The 23,934-nt window shown below is 42.3% G+C and overlaps 1 long non-coding RNA gene and 1 other non-coding gene across 3 annotated transcripts; one reads left to right on the top strand and one right to left on the bottom strand.

Moving 5' to 3' along the window:
* Positions 1-241: 241 nt before the first annotated feature.
* On the bottom strand, positions 242-23,335 carry LOC120638800. Of its 2 annotated transcripts, none has more exons than XR_005660753.1 (3): positions 23,133-23,334; positions 21,469-21,697; positions 242-430 (listed from the first exon to the last, which is right to left on the bottom strand). It is a non-coding gene; the product is annotated as an uncharacterized LOC120638800 (long non-coding RNA). The 2 variants fall into 2 exon arrangements; XR_005660754.1 differs by lacking the exon at positions 242-430 and adding an exon at positions 607-762 and having other exon boundaries at positions 23,133-23,335.
* On the top strand, positions 22,513-22,650 carry LOC114816858. The gene has a single exon (XR_003764663.1). It is a non-coding gene; the product is annotated as a small nucleolar RNA SNORA7 (small nucleolar RNA).
* Positions 23,336-23,934: the final 599 nt, after the last annotated feature.

Genomic DNA, 23,934 nt, shown 5'->3' with positions numbered 1-23,934 from the left:
GAATCGACCCCTGAAAGCTAATACTCATTTGTTTTGTAGATTTCACTCCTCCTTTGTTCCCCCTGAAAGCTTTCAGAGGGCTGAAATGCATTATTACCTTGTTAAACCTCAACCAAAATCATTTCTACAGCCTGAAGCTGTTTTGACGTGGGTTGTGCATCTCGCACACAAAAGAATTGCTTTTGTTCCCATACCCTCTCATTGGCTGGGTAGATTTTGCACACAGCCAATCACAACCTGGTTGTTAGGCTTCGCTGTCTATTTTTAGCCTGACCGTACATACACAGAATACACACTCCAGATTTTTAGAGTAGAAAGCTGGAAAACGAGTGTCGGCGAAGGGACAGCTCATAGCGTAATGATGCAGTCTGTTAAAAGATCATCGCTCGTGCTTCCCATTTTTCTGATATCTCTCAGCATAGGGTAGGATCTGGAAAACAGAGGATGTCATAATTCTGAATGGTAAATGAAATATTCCATCCATGTTTACTTCTCGTTATGAACATAAACCGGGTAATCTCCTCAATCAACGCCGCCTCTCAGTGTATTTAAAAATCCTATTTATCACCTCAAGACTATTTTTCAAGGCTTTATTTGGACCTCAAATATGTGAATTGCCTGATTTTCAAGGAAATACTTTATAGAAGCGAGTCTTCTTTATGTTGGCCAAGGGAGGCCGGTGGTCCGGAGAGGTGGTGGGATGCAGGCCAGTGGCAGAGTCACGATTAGAACCTGGGTCTCTTGGGTATACTTCCTCTTCATCTGGTAAATAGAGTTAGTGTACAGTCAGCCAGGTCATTTCATTTTCCACTGAAGCTTTATATTGTTGAGAGATTTTGTGACAAACCGGACAAGATTAAATCACATTTCTGTCGTGGGTGAACGCTTTCTAGGTAGTATACGCAGAATTAAAATTGTCACATTTAGAAGCTTTAAAATTTCACAGTTACTGCTTTGTGAAAGCTTTCCATCTTTGGGTAGTTTTTGGTACTTTACAAGCCAAATTTTGCTTAGGCTGAAGTGACCACAGGTTCTGGGACTTACAGTAGAGCAAGTGGTGAGATAGCGGGTCAGAGAAAAAGGTAAGCAAGGGGGAGAAAAAGAGAGACACAACTGCAATCAGTGATACTTAAATGCAGGCAGAGATTCAAGTTGAGAATTGAGATATATAAAGCAAAATTACATAGTATTATTATTATGTTGGTATTTGTTAAGCACTTACTATTTGCCGAGCACTGTTCTAAGCACTGGGGTAGATACAGGGTAATCAGGTTATCCCACGTGAGGCTCACAGTTAATCCCCATTCTAAAGATGAGGTCACTGAGGCACAGAGAAGTTAAGTGACGCCCACAGTCACACAGCTGACAAGTGGCAGAGCTGGGATTCAAACTCATGACCTCTGTCTCCCAAGCCCGGACTCTTTCCACTGAGCCACGCTGCTTCTCTACATAGGTAGAAGGACTTCCCTGTCCTTTTCCAGCACAGACACACACACACACAGATCAGGTCTACAGAGGGGGAAGCCATCCAAGTTAGTAGCAGGTAACTGCAGAGAAAAGAAGTTAATTTTTCTCTCCTGCAGCTGACATGGCCTCTTCTGCTACTGCCCCCTGTGAGGGTGTTCCCTGAATTTCTGCCAATCGAACCGCCCCACCTGCAGGGAAAACCTGCAGCGAGATGCAGCAATCCCTAGTGGAAAGAGCATGGGCCTGGGAGTCAGAGAATCGGGTGTGACCTTGGGGAGGTCACTTCATTTCTCTGTGCCTCAGTTACCTCGTCTGTAAAGTGGGATTAAGATTTGGAACCTGCTTGGAAGAAGGGCTGTGTCCGACCCGATTCACTTGTATCTACCCCAGCGCTCAGCACGGTGCCTGGGATATAGGAAGCGCTTAACAGTTACCACGAAGAAACAAAACAAAAATACCGTCAAAGAGCCAGCCCACAACAGCAGCTGTAGCAGGAACTGCCTCTATGAGAGCAGCCATGAGAAGGGAAAGTTAGTATGTTCCATCTAACATGGGGTTCCCTGTTCACCTTAGCACAGTTGCAGGGTAGGTCTGAGAGCAACATCTCTAACCCAGGGGACCCTCTAATTCCCCCTAGATATTTTCATGTGGCCCAGAAACCCCTAAGGTGTGCTTTACCTCTCTCTCCAACTCAGCCTCTTTCACTGGCAAGAAGTGAAAACTGAGGACAGAGATATTCAGAGTAGAGAATTCCCACTACTAATAACTATGGCATTTATAAGCACTTACTATGTTCCAGCACTGCAGTAGATACCAAGTAATCAGATCAGACACAGTTCCTTATCCCACATGGGATTCACGGTCTGAGGGAAGGCGGAAAGGTATTCTATCCCCATCGTGCAGGTGAGGAAAGGTCACACCACCATCGTCATCATCGATGGTATATATTGAGCATTTATCGTGCAGAGCACTGTACTAAACACAGAATCTTAGTCAATTAAAAGCATCTCATCGGAGAGTACAGTACGACAGAGTTGGTAAACCCCCTTCCGTATTCAGCAGGCAAGTGGCAGAACTGGTCTAAAACCTGTGTCTCCAGAGTCCGATCTTGTGCTCTTTCCATTAAACCACAATACCTACCCACTAGAAATCAGACATAAGGATGATGTTGGCAGGGATTGAAGAGAGACTCTCTTCCTACTCTTCATAGGAAGGTCTATCTCTCCGCTCCTTTCTTTCATGTGGTCCGCTGACATGAGAGAGATCAATTTTTCAATCAGTGGTATTGATTGAGCACTCACTGGGTGCAGAACACTGGACTAAGTGTCGGGGAGAATACAGTACAATAGAGTTGGTAAACGTGATGCAGCCTGGCTCAGTGGAAAGAGTCCGGGCTTGGGAGTCAGAGGTCATGGGTTCGAATTCCGGCTCTGCCACTTGTCAGCTGTGTGACTGTGGGCAAGTCACTTCAAGTCTCTGGGCCTCAGTGACCTCATATGTAAAATGGGGATGAAGAGTGTGAGCCTCACGTGGGACAACCTGTCTACCCTGTATCTACCCCAGCGCTTAGAACAGTGCTCTGCACATAGTAAGCGCTTAACAAATACCAACATTATTAAGAAGCTTATAATCTAGAAGGGGAGACGAGTCGCCCTGACTTGCTCCCCTTGTTCTTCCCCCCTCTCAACCCCACAGCACTTATGTACAAGTCTCTAATTTTATTTATTTGTATTGATGTCTGTCTCCCCCACTCCAGATTGTAAGTTTGTTTTGGGCAGGGAATGTCACTGTTTATTGTCACGCTGTACTTTCCCAAGCACTTAGTACGGTGCTCTGCACACAGCAAGCACTCAAAAAATACGATTGAATGAATGAATATTAAAGTAAATCACACCTGGGGGATATGGCAGAATGCAAGGATAATGCTGGGGTGAGTATCAAATTCCTTAAGTGGTATGTACCCAACTGCATAGGTGATACAGAGGGGAGGTGAGTGGAGTGGGAAAATGAGGGATTAGTCAGGGAAGGCCTGTTGGAGAAGAGATTAGACCATGCTATAGGGTCTTAGAGAACTGGGCAGTTTTGGGGCCGGGTTCTGAAGAAATGTTGGTTGGGAGTGCTCGCTAATGTATTCAATCAATCAATCAGTCAATTCCTACTGTAGGTAGGACACTGTGCTAAGTACTGTTCTGGAATGGCATTTGCTAAGATTCTCGGACCCAACCAAAAAGTGGAGCGAGGTGTGGTGCTGGTATAATACAGGGTGTTTCTTTCACTAATCGGGGCCAAGAATCATTACAACCAAAGTACAGATATTTTCTAAAGAGTCACCCTCTGTTTTCTAAAAATGATTTGGTTCATGCCAGGGCAAGTTTGGGGAGGAAGAGAAATCGCTCCCAGGAGCTCTTAGGTAGTGTAGCTGGGTTTATAGGTAGACAACCGCCAGCTGCAAACAATTTAATTTAACACAGAGTCTTAGTCAATTAAAAGCATCTCATAAACACAGGTCCAACACATGTCTGTATTTGCTTGGGATTCCAGGATTGCACAGGATATTGAGCCACAATGGTAAATTAACCCTTTTTAGTCTTTTCCTTTTTGAAGTTGAACTGCTTTTTTCAGGATCCATTAATGCCCCGTCTTGTCTAAGCCCACTATTCAAAACCGCTCCAAAAACAGAATGGTGTGTTAAAGTCACAAATGAGGTAGTAGTCTGGGTGGATGCTCTGCTTAACCTGGTGAGGTGGGAAGGTGTCGTCGAAATGGGCACGACTTCTTTCCTCTCTCTGCGTAAGGGATTCCTTTTGGATTTCATATGGGGATTAACAATTCAAAATGGGCAATTCTTTTGGAAATACCACATACTCTGAATTCCCTCACAGAGTTTGGCTTCAACATTAATCCAAGATTAACTCTGCTCATGATTTTCCCCCCATCTATTTTTAATGTCATTTTTTACCTTGCTTCTTTCCTTTTCCAGAAGAATCAAATGTCAAAATAGGTGTCGAAAAGTTGTTTCTCAAGTTATTTCTGGTCCTTCCTGTTGCTGACGAATGATGCTTATTGGACAGTTTTATAGACTGGGCTTGCACTAATGCAAAACGCTCAATAAGTACCATTGCTTGATCGCTTAACAGATCAAATCTGATGATTTTAATCAATCAATCAATCAATCAATCACATTTACTGAGCACTTTCCGTCACATGAACTCGCCTCTAGACTGTGAGCTCATGGGCAGAACATCTGTTATACTTCTAAGCGCTTAGTACAGTGCTCTGCACATAGTAAGCGCTTAATAAATACTATTGAAATAAATACCATTGAATGGTATATTGTACTCTCCCAAGTGCTTCGTAAAGTGCTCTGCACACAGTGAACACTCAATAAATACGATTCATTGATTGGTAGTGGAACCAAGTACAATTAGAAGATGAGATTGGGAGGCGTAGCTAGTGCGGGCAGGGAGAAGTAGAAGAACAGAAGTGATCCACAAGATGGAGAAGACCAGTGCAGAGCATTGAGAATGAGAAAGTTTTCTTTATTCTCATTCTAGCTTCACTCTTCCATTTCCAAGCCTGGCTGAAAGTAATGGCTTCAATCCTAGCTTCAGGGAAAGCCCATTAACAAGGCACTGAAAGCAAATTTCTTAATTCAAATCCTCCTCCTACTAACTCACTCTCTTTTGTTAGGCAACACAATTAAGGAAATCTAATCAGTTTCCTTTTCTCTAAAATAAAAAAAAAATAATGTCACTTCTTTAGCTGCATGGGAGTGTAACAAGTAATTGAAAGAGTAACAGAAAATAACACAGAAAATGATTAACAAAAAATAAAAACATTCTCAGAACTGCATGTTCAAAAGTGGATTCTTGTTTTCAGAAGAGCTTGGATGGGAATATTTGTTTTCTTTCATCTCTTGAAAGGATTTTGGATGATTAATCATTACTTCAAGTTCCAAAAAAGGATATGAAGCATTTTTATTGGAGGCTATTAAAGAACTATTGTGACTGCATTTTCTCCCTAAATGCTGTTTCCTTTTTTTTCAAAACACAAGGCCATTTTGTCAAGCCTTTCCTGAATTTTAAACAAAACACTGCTGCAGCTCTTATTGCATTAACTTAAATAGAATGATAGCTATAGTTGAAATGGATAATGAAGAACTTTTATTTAAAAAAAGAGAATTTTCTTCACTGAATGATTTTTCTGGCCACATCCACTTAACCAATCAATAGCAAGTGGTGGCAAATTCCACCTCCTCTAGCAAGCCTTCCCTGATCTACTCCCACATTCTGAGTTACATCAGATCGTCCCTTTAGCGCTTATATTTTTGTACCTAGTAGCATTTATTTTGTGAAATCATTTGGTCTAATTTTTCCGATTTATTATAATAGTTCAGATAGAGATATTTCTGCTCACTAGCTGATCCTGCCTGATTCCTATTGCTTCCACCTTTGGAAACATTTTGTGTGTCTGCCTTTCCATTAGTTTATAAACTCTATATCGCCGGGGAATTTGTTTTTTGCTTTAGATGTCATTTCTTCAGTCATCAGTACTGTGTTATGCACTCCTTATGTGTTCATTAAATACCATTACTATTATTATGACTCCTATTACTCCTACTCATACTCATACTAATTTGTTCTCACCCTTAAAAATGTCACCAATGCCATTCATTTTGGTTAAAATGTGTTATCAAATATTTCATAGGCTGTGTTATGACCCACATCTTTCAAGCCAATCAAATCGATGGCCATACTGTTCAGAAAATAATGCAGCTGAAGGAAGGCAGACCCAGACTTGGAGGCCTTGAGGGTTGAATCCATCACAGTTGCGGATTCATTCATTAATTCAGTCGTATTTATTAAGCGCTTACTTTGTGCAATGACAAACGCATGTTGTCCAGCTCCAAGAAGGTCTTCCTGGTGAAATTCTACAATAGTGAGCTAAATTTGATCTTAAACAACCATCAGAAAGAGTTAACCTCTAAGTATCGACTGGCTTCTTATTTTAACAGGCAATTTACCTCCTTACTGAGGGCACCGTATAGGCTTGCCTCCGTTCAAAATGGAGTGGTCGGGGTGGGGAGGAAGCAGTATGAGAGAGAGGCAGGGAGGAAGGATTCTGACAGTTTAGGGGCAAAAGGAAAGTAGAGTCCCAGTTCCACTCCCCCATCAGGGGATGGGAGGCCGGCGGGGAGAGAAGATAGGGAGCAGGGCGTGAAGATTCTGCCCCCGTTCGCAAATCTAAACCAAATATACATTTTCTGGGTGCTAAAGTAGTTTTGAAAGGGAATTGATAAATGAGAATGAGCATAGTGTTATCAGCCTTAGCGAGCATGGAGCCATTGAGGCAGCTACGTTCTGTATTAAGCCTTAAAAGCCCAACACAAACCATGCACCCCAGATGGAGGCTGAAGGAAGTACTGTATTTAGAAACTTGCTGATTACTGGAATTAGAGTTCAGGATATCCGAGTCTGAGTTAAAGAAAACATTTTAATGAAGTTTCCATACCAAATCTTTCTCTAAATTACTTTCTAAATATTTTTTTTTTCAAAATATGAGGGTTGATTTTTTAATGGTACCGAAAACTGCAGTCAAATGCTTCTGATATGAAATCCCACGCAACAAGGGCAAAACGTATCTCACAGGAGGTGATTTAGCAGGCAGATGCATCAAGTGGTGCATGGACTCTACAGAGAGGAGAATGAGAATATATAGGCTAGTCTCTATCTAAATCATGCACAGAATAGGATTCATAGTGAAGGGTTTAGAGTAAAGGTCAGAAACCAGATCTCCTAGTGAATTATAGAAATTAAAAGAAATTGTTTTATTCTATCCATGTGTATTTTCCATTAATCATTAGTAAAATTTCACTTGGTTTTAGGTAAATTGCATTTACATTCTTGATCTGCATTATGCAAAACACAACTCCGACACCTCAAAACCAATTATATTCTCAGAAAGAGAAACTGTTCTTCGAGATGATCCCAGAGTTCTGATAGGTTAGATACAGAAAGTCATGGGGATTTATCTCTGGATACTTGATTTTTCGGCAAGCACAAGGATTCATCAAAGAAAACCTTTGAAGTTAATGGACCCAGGGAAGATAATTAAACTCTGTCAGATTATCCCAACGAACTAAGTCAAAGATAGAAAATTAGAAAACATTGTTTTTCTTTTTCTTCTTCATAAGGGATCATGGTCTAAAAGCTAAATGGAATGATGGTTTTGTCTCATTCTCTAGGAAGTTAATATGTTTTTTCAAGATTCTAAAGTTAATCATCAAAATTATTTACTGAATGACTACAATGTGCAGTACAAAGTGCAAGGGAGAGTGCAATGGAATTATTAGACATGATTTCTGCCTACCGGGATCTTACAATCGAGATGGGGAGATTGCAGACTAATATACACTACAGATAGGAGAAAGCAATGGAATATAAAGGTACAAGTAATAGGTTGGGGAGCGGGGAAGCGTTGTTTGATTACCCAAGTACTCAGATGTTGTGGAAGTCCGGCTGTCGTAGTTGGTGGGGGAAATAGGGTGGGGCTATATGAAATTAATCAAGGAAGGCCTCCTTGGAGGACACGAGATTTCAGAAGGTCTTTGAAGATGGGGAAAGCAGTGATCTGGTGAATGTGAAAGGGGAGGGAATTCCAGGCAGATGGAAAGGACAGAAAAGAGGTTGGCTTGAGAAGAATGAAGCATAGGCTATTTTGGAAAGAGAGGGAAGAGGAGGAATATATATCTACTTATATATATACATACATATATATATTTATATTCGTTCTCTTGCCTCTTTCCAAAATAGCCTATGGTACTGTAAAGTGGGAAATACCACTTACCACTATATTTATTCCTCCTCTTTCCTCTTTCCAAAATAACCTATGGTACTGTAAAGGGAGAAATACGTTGCTGATTATTAAACACAATATCAATCCACACGAGGACCATCATCGCTTGAGACAAAGAAAACAAAACCCAAAACATTTGTTTCTGACAGGGTTGGAGATTCCCACCAAGACTGACCAATTGGACTGCTGCCTTTAGCCCCCAGAAATGTCAGCGAGGACTGACAACTTACAGCTCTCGGGCCACTAGCCATACTGACCACTAGATAAACCCGGTTCTTATCGCTGAGTCCTGATATAAGAGTGATGATACGAGAGCATAGATATTATGGAGAGCCTCCAAATGCCCTCCTCCGAAACACGCAAAGTAGGAGGCAGGTCCTCACCCGCAAGGAGATTAGAGGCACTGGGGAAAAGCAAAAGGACTGGCAGCTTTGGAGTGGTGAAGGCCTCTTTTCTAAAAGGCATATTACAGTTATTTATGTATTTTTGTAGCTACTGATGAGCAAGTTCTATGGGAGCCTCTCTGTCCTGGGGCCACAGGAAAGGAGGGAGGAGACACCACTTTAAAAGTCCAATAAAATTAGAGTCATAAAGCAAATAAGCCTGAAGGGGGTTGCAGCTGTTTCTACTTCTTAGCACAATGTTTTCAGAGCTGCTCTGTTGCTGCCAGAGCAAGGATACCTTTAGGTTTTATTTCTCCACTCTTATTTGGTGTTCTTGTTTATAACAGGAGGGAAAGAATGTAGTTGGAACACTCGGCAGTTAAGTGTTTCTCCATTTCTGTTCTTTAAAAAAAAGTTCATAATGATTCATTCTAAGTGCCACTTGCACTTTTTCATTTTTACTTTTCATCATTTGATTTTAGAAATCTCTCCATGCGACATAGACATCTGACATACATATTTCAAGTCTCATGACAGCATTGATAAAATCAGCAGCAAGATATGATTAAAATGAGCAGTTCAGTCATTTGGCCACTTTTGATATTAACTCCAAATTCTATTGATTATTTTGGATTTACTATTTACTTTCTAGTCATCCTCCTAAGCAAACTGAGTCTTTATTTTGTGGAAGGTGGTTTTTCATATTTTTTTCCCCTCCAAATCTCTTTAATCTCACTTTTAAACCTTTGTCCATCCCAATTTACATATTCTATCTAATGTTGGCCTTGACTGAAGTAGTCCCTTTTTTCCACCCTTGTAATGACTAAATGACTGTATTCTCTCTCTCCCTCTCTCTTTCCCTTCCCCTGCCACTCTCCCCTGTTTCTCATGACTGAAACATGACCTGATTCAGGGTTGGGGATGAATTCATGAAGAAATCAACACAGCTAGACTTTCCTTGAGCTGGTTCCAATTCTAAGTCCAACCAAAACTTGAACTCAAACAATATTTTTCCAGCATTTTCCCTGTAGAACTGGTTGGAACAGATTCAAAATAGATGATGTTGATTCAGAACTGACCTGGAACATTAAAGATACACAAATAGATAGGACAAGGTCCAGAGCAACAGCTATTTCCACAGAAAAAAAGGAAATCAAATTGCAGCAAGGCAGATTTCAGTTATACATAAGGAATGATAATGATAATTGGGGAATTTGTTAAGCACTCATTATGTGCCAAGCACTGTGTTAAACTCTGGAGTAGATTAAATCAGTTTAGACACAGTCCCGTCCCCCATGGAGCTCATAATCTATGGGGGAGGGAGAACAAGCATTTAATTTCAATTTGAGAAACTAGGGCTCAGAAAAGTTAATCAATCAATAGTGTTTATTGAGAATTTACTGTGCTCAGAGCACTTGGGAGAATTGGTAGACATGTTCCCTCCACAAAAGAAATTTACAGTCTAGATGGGTGGACATATTAATATCAATACATTATGGAGAGCTACGTAAGTGTTTTTACGAGATGTTCTTCCCCTTGACTCTATTTATTGCCATTGTTCTTGTCTGTCCGTCTCCCCCGATTAGACCGTAAGCCCGTCAAACGGCAGGGACTGTCTCTATCTGTTGCCGACTTGTTCATCCCAAGCGCTTAGTACAGTGCTCTGCACATAGTAAGCGCTCAATAAATATTATTGAATGAATGAATGAATGTTTTGGGGTACTGATGAAGCGCTTAAAGAGTACAGATCCAAGTATATAGGCAATTGTCTTGCTGCATGATATTGGGCAAGTCACTTCATTTCTCTGTGCTTCAGTTACCTCAGCTGTAAAATGGCGACCCACGTGGTTCAGGGAATATGTCCGACCTGATTTGCTTGTGTCCACCCCAGGGCTTAGTATAGTGCCTGGCACATAGTAACCGCTTAACAAATACCACAGTTAAAAGGGAGAGGGAGTCAGGAAAAACAGGACCTTAACTGGGGAAGGCCCTTTGGAGGAGATGTGATTTTAATAAGACTTTGAAGTAGGGGAGAGTGATGGTTTGGTATATCGTTCAATCAGTCATTCATATTTATTGAGAGAATTGTTTACATGGCTGTCTCAGCTTCTTCCAGTTCTCTCCTTGATCCCCTGCAATCCGGCTTCCTCCCCCCTTCAGTCCACGGAAACTGCCCTCACTAAGATAACCAGTGACTTTATTTTCACCAAATCCGATGACCTAATTTTATCCTAATCCTAGATCTTTCAGCTGTCTTTGACCAGCCCCTTCTCTTGGTTTCCCTGACACTGTCTTCTTTTGTTTCTCCTCCTATCTCTCTGATGGCTCCTTCTCAGTTTCTTTCGCTGGCTCCCCTCTTCTTCCCACCCTCTGACAGGGTGGGTCCCTCGAGACCTAGTTCTACATCCCTTTCTATTAACCATCTACACCCACTCCCTAGGAGAAATCATTGACTCCTATGGATTCAACTAACGTCTCTCCGAGGAGGATTTCCAAATCTACATCTCCAGCCCTGATCGCTCTCCTGCCCTACAATCTTGACTTTCCTCCTGCTCTCAGGACATATTTATTAGTATGTCCCGCTGACACTTCAAATGAAACATGTCCACAACTGAACTCTTCATCTTCCCACCCAAACCCCGCTCTCCCCGTATCTTTCCCATCATTGTAGATGATACAGCTGTCCTCCCTATCTCATAAACCCATAATCTAGGGATTGTCCTTGACCCAGTTTTCTCATTCCACCCACATCTTCAATCTGTCACTCTCATTTATTTGTATTAATGTCCATCTCCTCTAGACTGTAAGCTTGTTGTGGGTAGGGAACGTGACTAACTTGGTTGCATTTTTGCATTGCACATATTAAGCACTCAATAAATACCACTGACCGAGAGCTTTCTGTATGCAGAACACTGTACTAACTGCTTGGGAGAGTACAATATAACAGAGTTGGTGGACGTGTTCCCTGCCCACAATGAACTTACAGTCTAGAGGGGGTGATTGATTGATTGAATGATTGATTAAAGAGTGGAGCAGATAACCCGGGGAGATTGTGGATCTCCATCCCTGGAGAGCCATTAAACATTAATGAAAACTAACTTTCCAGGTAACTTGGACATTCATCTAATGCCGTGGAGAACACAGAGCACGTGATTCCTCCGAATCCTATACGGTTCACACTGCCAAAATTACAGGAGCAGTCGTCCAGTCAGAAGAGGCAGCCAACGTAGTTAGTGGTCAGGAGAAAAAAATTAATTCTTTAGTCTCTATTTGGATATTAAAAAAGGAAACTTTGTTTCTGGCTGGGTTATCACAATGAGTCTTTGTTGACTCACATCTGACAATCAAATGACAATGGACTGGGAAAGCTGGTGTCCCATTTACTACTGATGTTGCTCTCTCTAATAAAGGAGGGGAATTATGACCACAGTGGCCTTGGAGGAGTCAGATTCCCGTGCCCGCCACCCACCCTGAAGTCGCTTGGTGTGAAGAGTGGCCATTTGTCCAATTTTAGATTAGACAGTTCAGCTTTCAGTCTGACCAGATGTCCAGATTCAGCATCCCAACCTTTACCACCAGTAATTTGATAATAGACACTCCACTTCCCCCAGCCTTCGCTCCTGAATTTCAGCCCCACAGCTTAGAAGCAGTAACAGGGTTTCCAGGGTCCTGGGAGGAAGATGCAATGCTTCTGGAGCGATGGAGGGAGGAGGGTTCAAGTTTTTGTAAATATTTCGGTATTTCTGTGTATGAAGTCATGGCGCTATGCTGCATATCCTGTCTATGCCCTTTCATAGCGTCCATCCATTAGTTATGGGTGGAGAAAGCATGCCCAGTTTTGGCAGATGTCCGCCTTACCGGCTCTCTCCACTCACTTCAGGAGTCTCGGCCCTACCTCTCATAGGAGTGTAATCTGGACTGAATGTCAGTCAGACATATATTCAGTCCAGCACACTGTCCGGCAGACAGACGAAAAATTCACATCAGTGGAGTCACCAGCAGCAACAGATAAGGCAATCGGCACTTCTCTGCCACAGCAGGAATATGGAAAGGAGGAAAGAGGTATCTGTGCCTGTGTAAGTATAAATAGACTCCGTGTGTGTGTGTTTGTGTGTTTATAATTTTGGTGCCCGCATCTTTGCATCCCCCCTAGACTACAAGCTCATGTGGGCAGGGAACACCAACTCTTTTACGTTATACTTTCCCAAGTGCTCAGTTCAGAGCTCTGCACACAGGAAGTGCTCAATAAAGACGACTGACTGATTGATTGTGTGAGTCTTTGTGGCTGACCGATCTGTTTACAACTGTGTGGGTTTTAAGTGATAATGATAATCATGATGATGATGGTACTTGTTAAACGTTTACTATGTGCCAAACACTGTTCCAAGCACTGGGGGAGATACAAGGTTCTCAGGTTGTTCCAGGTGGGCTCACAGCCTTAATCCCCATTTTTCAGATGAGGTAACTGGGACACAGAAAAGTCAAGTGACTTACCCAAAGCCACCCACCTAACAAGTGGCAGAGCCGGGATTAAAACCGACGACCTCTGATTTCCAAGCCCGGGCTCTTTCCACCAAGCCACGCTGCCCAGGTTTTTCTCGCCATGGCTCTGCCAGAAAATTCTGGTAATTTTTCTATAACCCAGTCACTAGGGAGTGTTATGCATTTGGACAACTTTCTTATATAAACCCACTTTATATCTTAAGTACAGCACGTTCAAACTATTTTCAGGTTAGAGCAAATATGCTTTCTTTTCCAGCCTTGACACACTGCATACCAACTTCCTCTGTGCTAAGACAAAGACTAGCTCAACTTAAACCTTCCTGACAAACACAGCTCCCCTCCTACCACAATCCCCAGACCCAAATCCCATGTTCCTTCCGCCACTGCGCTGGACGACCTCGGGGAAATCGATAAAGTCCAGGCTGGTAGACTGGTAGCCGGGCTAAGAGCGGTAATCATCCTCGGTACACGTTATGTAATCTCACGGAAAATATACCTTCCATCTAGAGAATCTGAATCTAATATGTTTCAGCTGATTTGTAACAAAACTACTGATTTGTCCGAAAATAATGCTATTAGCCAATCTTCTTAATGCTAACTAATTTTAACAGGTAGCTGCACTACAGTCCTAAGCAGTAAGCGCTGAGGTTTATAGATTAAGTGATTTAATTGGTCTAGACTCACAAGAAGATGGCTCTATTAGGACAAAGCCAAATCTATTTAGGTACCTGAACAATTTCCTGGAGAAGCATAAATATTTGTAGTGAATCCGGATGTATAACCTAATCTTTAGATTCTGAGAACAAACTTACAGAATAATGTCATTGCAAATTTATTCTCCCTCCTCCTCTAAGTGTTCTCTTTTGTTGATCTTTGCTTTTGCTGAATTGTTTACTACACAGAGCACACTGATCGTTAATTTCCCACTTCACCCACAGAAGACCATTACACTGCAAGAACTCAGTGTTCCATTAAATGATAGAAACAGTCATTTCATAAAATGAATGATAACCTCAAGCCACTGCTTTGAAGTTTCATTGATGTTTCCTAACTCATTTCCTACAGATGGAAAATCTGCCAGAAGCACTCCCAAGAGATAAATATTATTTGGATGATGGAAATCCTGACATTTTTGAAACCAATCAACAGATCAAGGATTTTTAAAAAGCAGTCTGGTCTCTATAGATAGTTTTCTTTCAGTCCTATATGTTAATACTTAAAGCATATATATCTAATTTACCCTTTCACCTTCTTTGGAAGGAACCAAAAGAAACTGGAATGCAAAATGTGTCCAAATCTTTACAATTTAGAGATGTTGCCCTTGCCTACGTGGCATATGCCGGAAAGAGAAGAGTTTATTTACTTGTTGGTATTTGTTAAGAGCTTACTATGTGCAGAGCGCTGTCCTAAGCGCTGGGGTAGATGCAGGGTAATCAGGTCGTCCCACGTGAGGCTCACAGTTAATCTCCATTTGACAGACGAGGGAACTGAGGCACAGGGAAGTGAAGTGACTTGCCCACAGTCACACAGCTGACAGGTGGCAGAGCCAGGATTCGAACCCAAGACCTCTGACTCCCAAACCCGGGCTCTTTCCACTGAGCCACGCTGTTTTGCAGGGCTTCTGAGTTACAGGTAGAGATTAGTGTGCTGGGAAAGCTAGTTCAGCATTCCACACATGCCAAGATTTTCCAAATCTGAGGTGCAGTCTGGATCCTGGATTTTCCCCTGGGTCATTTTCCCAGCTTTCCCAGAGATATCTTGAGCAATTCATTTAAGATCCCTGGGCCCTAATTTATCCAACTATAAGTGTGGTAACGCCTCTCAGTAGTGTGAGAATTTTCTCCCAAGCATGTTAATCTCCATGGACAAGTAAAGATACAATGTGACTCTGAGGTGTTGCTATTAATTCAATATTGAAATTTTAAAAAAAAACTTAATGGGGAGGAATTTTAAGGGAGATGTAGGAAATCCACCTCTCTCAAAATTCCTCCCCATTAATTCATTCAAGAGAAAGTGACATATATTAGTTAACATGAGAGGATGTTCCATTTTAATTGTTAATTTCCGCTTTCATTTCTACTCTAAAGATTACTTGGCATGCTGTAATGCAGGAAGGAAGAATAATTACTTGTAGCTTCTCTGATACAAGGGTTTTTAGATTAAAAAACAGAAGGTTTATTAAAAACTTGAAGCCCAAAATGTTGCTGTAGGAAAATTTGGACTCATGTGGTTTAATAAAGAGGGAACGAGAGCTCCAGAATTACACAGAGTGAATGACTAGAAGCCTACAATATGAAGCAGTTGATTGACGATACAAAAATTACAATTTTTACATCTTTAGATGATAGAATTCTATAACATGAATTTGGAAAATAGTTCATTCAAAACCAAATCAACCTGATTGGGCCACATGATGTCACCGCTGCTCTTCTTACCTAAAAGATGCCTAATAATACCACCTTCAAACCCAAAGAGAAGCAACGTACGTTTAAAGCAGTGTGAAAGAAAGATATTTTCTTACATATTCATTTCGGTTAAAACTTCATTTATTTGAAAAGGTGTATAATCCCTTTTCACCCTTTGAAACTGGAAAAAAACTAGGTCCTTAAAAGTTGATTTTCTTAACTTTTGAGAATAATGGGCAAAGGCTAATTCAGTGAATAAAAAAAAACACGTAAAATCAGTATTGATATCTCAATCTACACAAAATTAAACATCTTCATCCTTGATTTACCTTTGCTCACATTTTATTTTAGATTAGACGAAATAATGAATGTTTGGGAACTCGATTCTTTTTTTCACCTTAAATAATAATGTTGGCATTTGTTAAGCATTTACTATGTGCATAGCACTGTTCTAAGCTCTGGAGAGGACACAAGGTGATCAGGTTGTCCCACGTGGGGCTCACAGTCTTAATCCCCATTTTACAGATGAGGTAACCGAGGCCCAGAGAAGTTAAGTGACTTGCCCAAAGTCACACAGCTGACAAGCGGTGCAGCTGGGATTTGAACCCATGATTTCTGACTCCCCAGCCCGGGCTCTTTCCACTGAGCCACGCTGCTTCTCTAAGACAAAGGGGAGGTGGGGGAGGCCTAAGCAGGCAGGGGAGAGGAGAAAGAGACCCAAAGAGGGCTGAGGAGAAGGGGCGGGGGGACGAAAAATGACCCTCGCCCTAACCGCGGTATTCGTACGGCGCTCACTGTGTGCCAGGCACCGGGGTGGATACAAGCTAGTCGGGAAGGACCCGGTCCCTATCCCACAGGGGGCTCACAGTCTCCATCCCCATTTTACAGATGAGCGAAAAGGGGCCGGTGGGGACGAAGCGCCAGTTCCGCGGCGCTCTGGGATCAGAGAGGCTCAGGATGGCTGAATTCTTTTACCACCATGCTAAATCTTCAGTAGTATCTTCATAATAATCATTTATTAATCAATCAATGAAATTCACTGATTTCTTACTATGTGCAGAGCACTCGGGAGAGTACGATTCAACAGGTAGCAGAAGCGTTCCCTGCCCACAACGGGTTTTCAGTCGAGCACTGTCATTGTGTCAAGCATAATGTTATCCAAGTTTCATGTTAATCCATGAAAAGGTGACTAAGAGATTAAGACGTATCACCCAGACTTTTTTGTTTAATGGTACTTTTAAGTGCTTTCTATGTGTCAGTCACTGTTCTAAGCGTTGGGGTAGATACAAGTTACAGTTCATGTCCCACACAGGGCCCATCTTACAGATTTTACCGACGAGGTAACTGAAGTTACAGAAAAATTAAGTGACTTGCCCAAGGTCACAAAGCAGACAAGTGGCAGAGCTGGGATTAGAACCCAGATCCTTCTGATTGCCAGGTCCTGGGCTATCCACTAGACCACACTGCTTCTCAGTACTACTACTACTAATAATAGTGTTGGTATTTGTTAAGCGCTATGTGCAGAGCACTGTTCTAAGCACTGGGGTAGATACAGGTTAATCAGGTTGTCCCACATGAGGCTCTCAGTCTTCATCCCCATTTTGCAGATGAGGTCACTGAGGCCCAGAGAAGTGAAGTGACTTGTCCACAGTCACACAGCTGACAAGTGGCAGAGTCAGGATTCGAACCCATGAACTCTGACTCCCAAGCCCGGACTCTTTCCACTGAGCCACGCTGCTTCTCTGTGTGCTACAGTACTACAGTGCGACAGTACTGAATACTGTATTAAGACTTCAGCAGAGAGGATAAAGAAAATGTCATCCATATTAGTACAGTGCTTTGCACACAGTAAGCACTCAATAAATATGATTGAATGAATAAGGGATTGGCCTGGGATGATTTCAGTCTGAACCCTGGCCTTTTCCCATGGGCTCACAGAGACCTCTAAGGTCTGTCGAAATAAGAAAATCAAACCACAATCCCCAAAACACATAATAAATGGGGCATTTCTCTGTGTCGCTGTATTCCAGGCAGCTGTCAAGACCTGGGGCACAGCCATGAAAAGTCAGCAGTCTCGTGGGACGCAAATAACATGGAAGCCGATTTATTGCAAAACGTCAATTGCTCAAGGAGCACCCTACGACTCAGGAGTGAAGCCTTCAGAAACCCACATCATCACAAGCAAATCAAGTTAAGGAACCAGCATGAACGTGCTAAAGCAGGAGAGAGACAGAGACCTTTGCGGCCTCTCATGTAACCAAGAATTTCTACACGTTGTTAAAGACCTTACATGGCCCGGTTCATTCCATCATGGTACCTCCGGAAAGTGAAGATGACTCTGATCTTAACTCAGGCAGGGATGGGATCCTCTTGCCATTACAACATTTCGACGTTTTTTATTTAGGTTCTGTGAGATCTCGATGTGGGAGGTGCGATACCACAATGCTGGGGAGGTGGGTAGTGGCAGATGGTGAATAATAATAATTAATAATTGTGGTATTTGTTAAGCGCATACGATGTGCCAGACACCGAACTAAACCCTGGGGTGGATACAAGCAAATCGTGGAGGACGTGGTGGTGGGATAAGCTCCCAGTCTGAATCCCCCATTTTACCAATGAGGTAATTGAGGCACAGAGAAGTTCAGTTACTAGCCCAAGGTCATCCTACAGACGAGTGGCAGAGGCAGGATTAGAACCCATGACCTTCTGACTCCCAGGCCCGTGCCCTCTCGACTACGCTGTTGAAATGTGCAGTGGATTTATAATCCAGTGGGATGGCAGGCATCCCAAAATACAAACCTTTGATTAGAGAAGCTGCATGGCCTAGTGGAAGAGTCTGGACCTTAGAGTCAGAGGACCTGGGTTCTAATCTCAGGTCTGCCACTGCTGGGTGACCTTAGAAAACATATTCAATCCATCACTAAATCCTTCAGTTTCCCCTTAACAGCATTGCTAAAATCCTTTCCTCTCCATCCAAACTACTGTATGTATTTTCATTACACTATTTATTTTGTTAATGAAATGTACATCGCCTTGATTCCATTTATTTGCTATTGTTTTAATGAGATATTCATCCCCTTGATTCTATTTATTGCTATTGTTCTTGTCTGTCCATCTCCCCGATTAAACCGTAAGCCCATCAAAGGGCAGGGACTGTCTCTATCTGCTACCGATTTCTACATTCCAAGCGCTTAGTGCAGTGCTCTGCACATAGTAAGCGCTCAATAAATACTACTGAATAAATAAATAAATACTATTGGATACCATGTTAATATAATCACTCATCCTATCCTGCCTGGATTACTACATCGGCATCCTTGCTGACCGCCCGGCCTCCTGTCTCTCCCCACTCCAGTCCATTCTCCACTCCGCTGCCCGAATCGTTTTTCTGTAAAAACGTTCAGGACTCAAAAGAGGCCAGTGGTTGTCCATCCACCTCCGCGTTAAATACGAAGTCCTCCTCATTAGCTTTAAAGCATTCTACCACCTCGCCCCACTCCCTTCTACAACCCAAACCGCACACTTCACTCCGATAGTGTTAACCTTCACGCTGTGCCTCAATCTTGTCTATATCGCCGCTGACTCTTTGCCCACGTCCTGCCTCTGGCCTGGAACACCCTAACTCCTCAAATCTGACAGGCAATGACTCTCCCCCTCCTCCAAGCCTTATTGAATATAGATCTCTTCCAAGAGGCCTTCCCAGACTAAGCCCCCTATTTTTCTCTTCTCCCACTCCCTTCCGCATCTCCCTGACTTGCTCCCTTTGTTCTACCCCCATCTCAGTCCCACAGCACTTATGTACGTACCTCTAGACTGTAAGATCGTTGCGGGCAGGGAATGTGTCTGTTTACTGTCGTACTGTACTCTCCCAAAGGCTCAGTAACGTGTTCTGCGCACAGTAAGTGCTCAATAAATACAAATGAATGAATACCTGCCGTGTGATCTTGAGAAAGTCACTTAACTTCTATCTCTGTGCCTCAGTTCCCTCACCCGCAAAATAGGGATCCAATAACTAATAATAATGTTGGTATTTGTTTAGCGCTTACTATGTGCAGAGCACTGTTCTAAGCGCTGGGTAGATATAGGGCAATCAGGTTGTCCCACGTGGGGCTCACAGTCTTCTCTCCTACTTAGAATGTGATCTCCATGTGGGACCTGAATATCTTGTATCTACCCCAGCACTTTACATGATAAGCACTTAACAAATGCCACAATTATTAAACATGTATGATCTTACCTTTCTCTCTAGAGTGCCTTAATCATCTCTCAAAAAATCCAAAAACTTGCCTTCTAGGATTGATCACTATGTCTACAGTGACTATTTCATGACACCTAGTGGCAATGTTCTGCCTCATTTTTATTAGCATCTTCTCAAAAGTGCTATCTCTCTCTGGCAGTTCCTTATTTTACAAAGATCACTAGCATAGGTTCATTTGATTTTGGCCCACAAACAAAACCTCAGGATTGCTTGAAGGACTCCAAAGCATATTAACTCTGGGGATTCTGTAAAGCCACCATCAGCCTTGGTTTTGCGATGATTACGATTACAAGGATAGTCAGCCAGTCAGTCAGTCAATTGCATTTTACTGAGGACTTAGTGTTTGCAGAGCACTGTATTAAGCATTCATTCATTCATTCGTTCAATAGTATTTAGTGAGCGCTTACTATGTGCAGAGCACTGTATTAAGCGCTTGGAATGTATAAGTCGGCACTTGGAAGAGTACAATATAGCAGTGAACATACATATTTCCTGCCCACACTGAACTTACAGTTTAGAGGGGGAGACAGACACTAATATAAAAAAACTAAAGATATGTACCTAAAGTACTGTGATTTTGGGGGGAGGTGGGGATGAATAAAGGGGGCAAGTTAGGTTGACGCAGAAGAGAGCTGAAGAAAAGGAAAATGGGGCTTAATCAAGGGAAGCCTCTTGGAGGAGATGTGCTTTGAAGGGTGAGAGAGTAATTGTCTGTCAGATATGAGGACTGAGGTCTTCCAGGCCAGAGGCAGGATGTGGGTGAGAGTTAGGCAGCAAGATAGACGAGAGAGCCTGTCATGTCCATCCCCGGAAGATTAGGCTTTCGTATTCCTCCCTCGATAAAACAAAACCCCAGAAAATGCTCTTCTGGGGAAAAAAATGACTATGTTCATGATTTAAAGATCATAATTACATGGAAATCTCATTATTAAGTGTTCTTGTGACTTATTCGATTTAATTTCTCTTACCTCAAATACCAAAAGCCCTCAGAAGGCAAACCCTGGATTATTTTATTTTATGAAGGGTGAAGGAATAACAGGCATATTTTTGAACTGTCGATGGAGATGGGAAACCAGGAGAAGAGTATTTTTCAAGACTGTGATGTTCAGGAAATGATTATAAAAGGAACGAGCCTTTCTTCTCTGCCAACGGAGGCTTCCTTTCCACTTCTTTCTCCTTCTATCTACCCACAAAGGCATGATAACCCATTTCAATCGAGACCCTGTCAATTTTTACTGCTACAAGTTCATATATGTTGATATCATGATCAAGTCAGCTGGGAACTTCTCTGAGTGATGAAGAGACATTGGTTCAACACTGAATCAAAGATTACGCTGAAAGTATGTAAGTCAGAGGCAATCACGGATTAAGCTGAGATGGCTTAATGTATGATCTTGGGAAAGTCACTTAACTTCTTTCTCTGTGCCTCAGTTCCCTCATCTGCAAAATAGGGATCCGATACCTAGTCTCCCTCCTACTTAGAATGTGATCTCCATGTGGGACCTGAATATCTTGCATCTACCCCAGCACTTAGTACAGTGTTTTACATAATAAACACTTAACAAATGCCACAGTTATTAAACATGTATGATCTTACCTTTCTCTCTACAGTGCCTTAACAATCTCTCAAAAAACCTCCAAACTTGAGCCAGACAGGTGCATAGAATTGGTAGATCATATTCCTCCACCTCCTGAATCCTGAGAATCAGATCTTTTTATGTCTTCCACTAGGTGGGGATCCAGCTTCACTTCAGGACCTTATTTCCTATTCCGAAGGATGGCCGAGACCTCCCATTTTCTAAATCTTCCTTGATAGAATTCTGAAACTGAGTAATGAGAGAAACCAGGTTTGGAAATTAAAAAGCATTCTCAAATCTCTAGAATATACAAATATCCAGAGTCTGATTCCTTTCCACTCACTCTTTATTTGCCTCCAAAAATTACAGCAGCCTTAATTGCCCAGGGATCTGAAATGTAGCTGGAAAGTTCACTGAAGTTTGATTCCCTGCAATATCACTACACCAGTGATCATGAGCATCCGTGTAACATTTCAGACAAGAATGGCAAGGTAACTGAGATTATTTCTGTAATTGTGCCTCTAGATGACAAAGAAAATTGCATTGATTTGTAATAAATGTGATAGATTGTGACTATTCTCTATGCCAATAAACCCTAGGGCATGCTAACTTCCTTCATTGCGCGGAGCAAAACAGATAGCTTTGGAAAGGCATGGCCTAATGGAAAGAGCATGAAAAGAGCACCTGGGCTCTAATTCCCAGCTCTGGCAAGTCCATTATGTGTTCTGTGCCTCAGTTTTTGATAAACTAGGAATAAAATACCTATCCTCCTTCTACTTCGACTGTGAGCGCCATATGGGACAGGGACTGTATCCAACCTGATCATCTTGTATCTTCCTCATTGCTTAGTACAGTGCTTGGGACATAACAAGTACTTAATACATTCAGCTCAGACACGGTCCCTGTTCTACACGGTGTTTTACAGTCTAAGAAGGAGACAGACCAGGTATTCAATTCCCAACTCAGAGATAGGGAAAGTGAGGCAAAGAAAAATCCGGGAATATGCCCAGCACACAGCAGGCAAGTGGAAAAGCCAGGATTTAAACTCGGGTCTCCTGACTCTTCCCCTCTCAGGCTCGCACCTGGAGAGTTCCCAGTACTCTGCCAGTCTCGACTATGGGAGGGAGAGTCATGCAGAGGCATACTCATTCCACTCCTACCTTGGGCAGTGGCTAGCAAGTGGAAGGCAATCTGCTACAAGTCAAAACTCACCTGTGCTGGGCAATGACCTTCCTGAGGTCATTTCCACCCTCCAAAATCTCCCCTACCCTCAGTCTCCCATTTCTACACTACACTTTTACCCTAATGATTTTTTATGCAGCTCCATTGCTGGTGAGCAATCAAATGTGGATGGGACCAGCGATTCAGGGAATAATATTGTGAGGAAATGACAGGGGACAGGATAGTGGGGAAGACTGGAGAGGGGAGCGGAAGGGACAGGCATGTGTTTCATGTAAATTACATACTATAAATTACTTATTTATTCATGTTAATGTCCATCTCCCCCTCAATACTCTAAGTTCATTATGGGCAGGGAACAAGTCTACTAATTCTGTTCTATTGAACTCTCCCAAACACTTAGTACAGTGTTCTGCACATAGTAAGCACTCAATAAATACCACTGATTGATTGGAGGGGGCAGGGCTGGCCATCTTTATGGAACATGGCAGGAAGGGAGCCCTACCTTTGGTGCTCCACTTGACAGCTTGAAGGGTAGCTCTAGGGAGGGGGTTGGACGGTCAACTGGTTAGTGATTTCTTTGGAGGTCTCCTCGTACAGAAGTCCTAGCAGGACTAACTCGGGCGGTCTAGCAACAGTTTCAGTGCTAATGGATTTCCAGAGGGTGCATTCCCATCCAATACCTAAACTGAAGCAAGACCAGATTTCAGCAAGAGGGCCTTTAAAAGTCCTTTTTTTTATCCAATGGCAATCCTCCTTTACATCCTACATGAGACCTCTTCCCAGGATAACCTCATGTTCAGGCCTGCCTCTTTCTTAATCAGAATTCTTGATCCACTGGCCTCTCCATTTCCCCGGCATGCCAAATAAAAAGGTTTTGCTATTTTTAACTTCAATTTGACAAACTACGGTACTGAGGAAAGCAAAAGATTCTGATGATTTAAACGTGTGTGAGGTTCCAGAATGCAAAGGATTTGAATTGTTTTTTCATTAACGCCAACCCTCCTTGGCATTAGAGGCTCTATTTGGCAGGAGATCTTCCTAGAGCATAGATTAGCTTTCTGCAGGCAGAAAATTTGGGAGAGAGAATCAAGTGCAGGGGAGAGGGGTAATTCTTTCCATTCCTTTTCTGATCTTGCATCTGCTGCAATTGATGACTCCTTATTCTTTCTCATTTCCTTCAGATTCCTACTAAATTGTAAACTACATTCCTTAGACAAACTTCTCAGCCATCTGATTAATATCATGGTTAACAAAAGAAATTTAATATTTGCTGTATATTGATACATAATAAGCAACATGGCCTA

This window comes from Ornithorhynchus anatinus, chromosome 14 (genome assembly GCF_004115215.2).
Source record: "Ornithorhynchus anatinus isolate Pmale09 chromosome 14, mOrnAna1.pri.v4, whole genome shotgun sequence".
Taxonomy (NCBI): Eukaryota; Metazoa; Chordata; class Mammalia; order Monotremata; family Ornithorhynchidae; genus Ornithorhynchus; species Ornithorhynchus anatinus.
The sequence above is the reverse complement of the archived record's forward strand: the minus strand, read 5'-3'. Positions and strand labels throughout refer to the sequence as shown.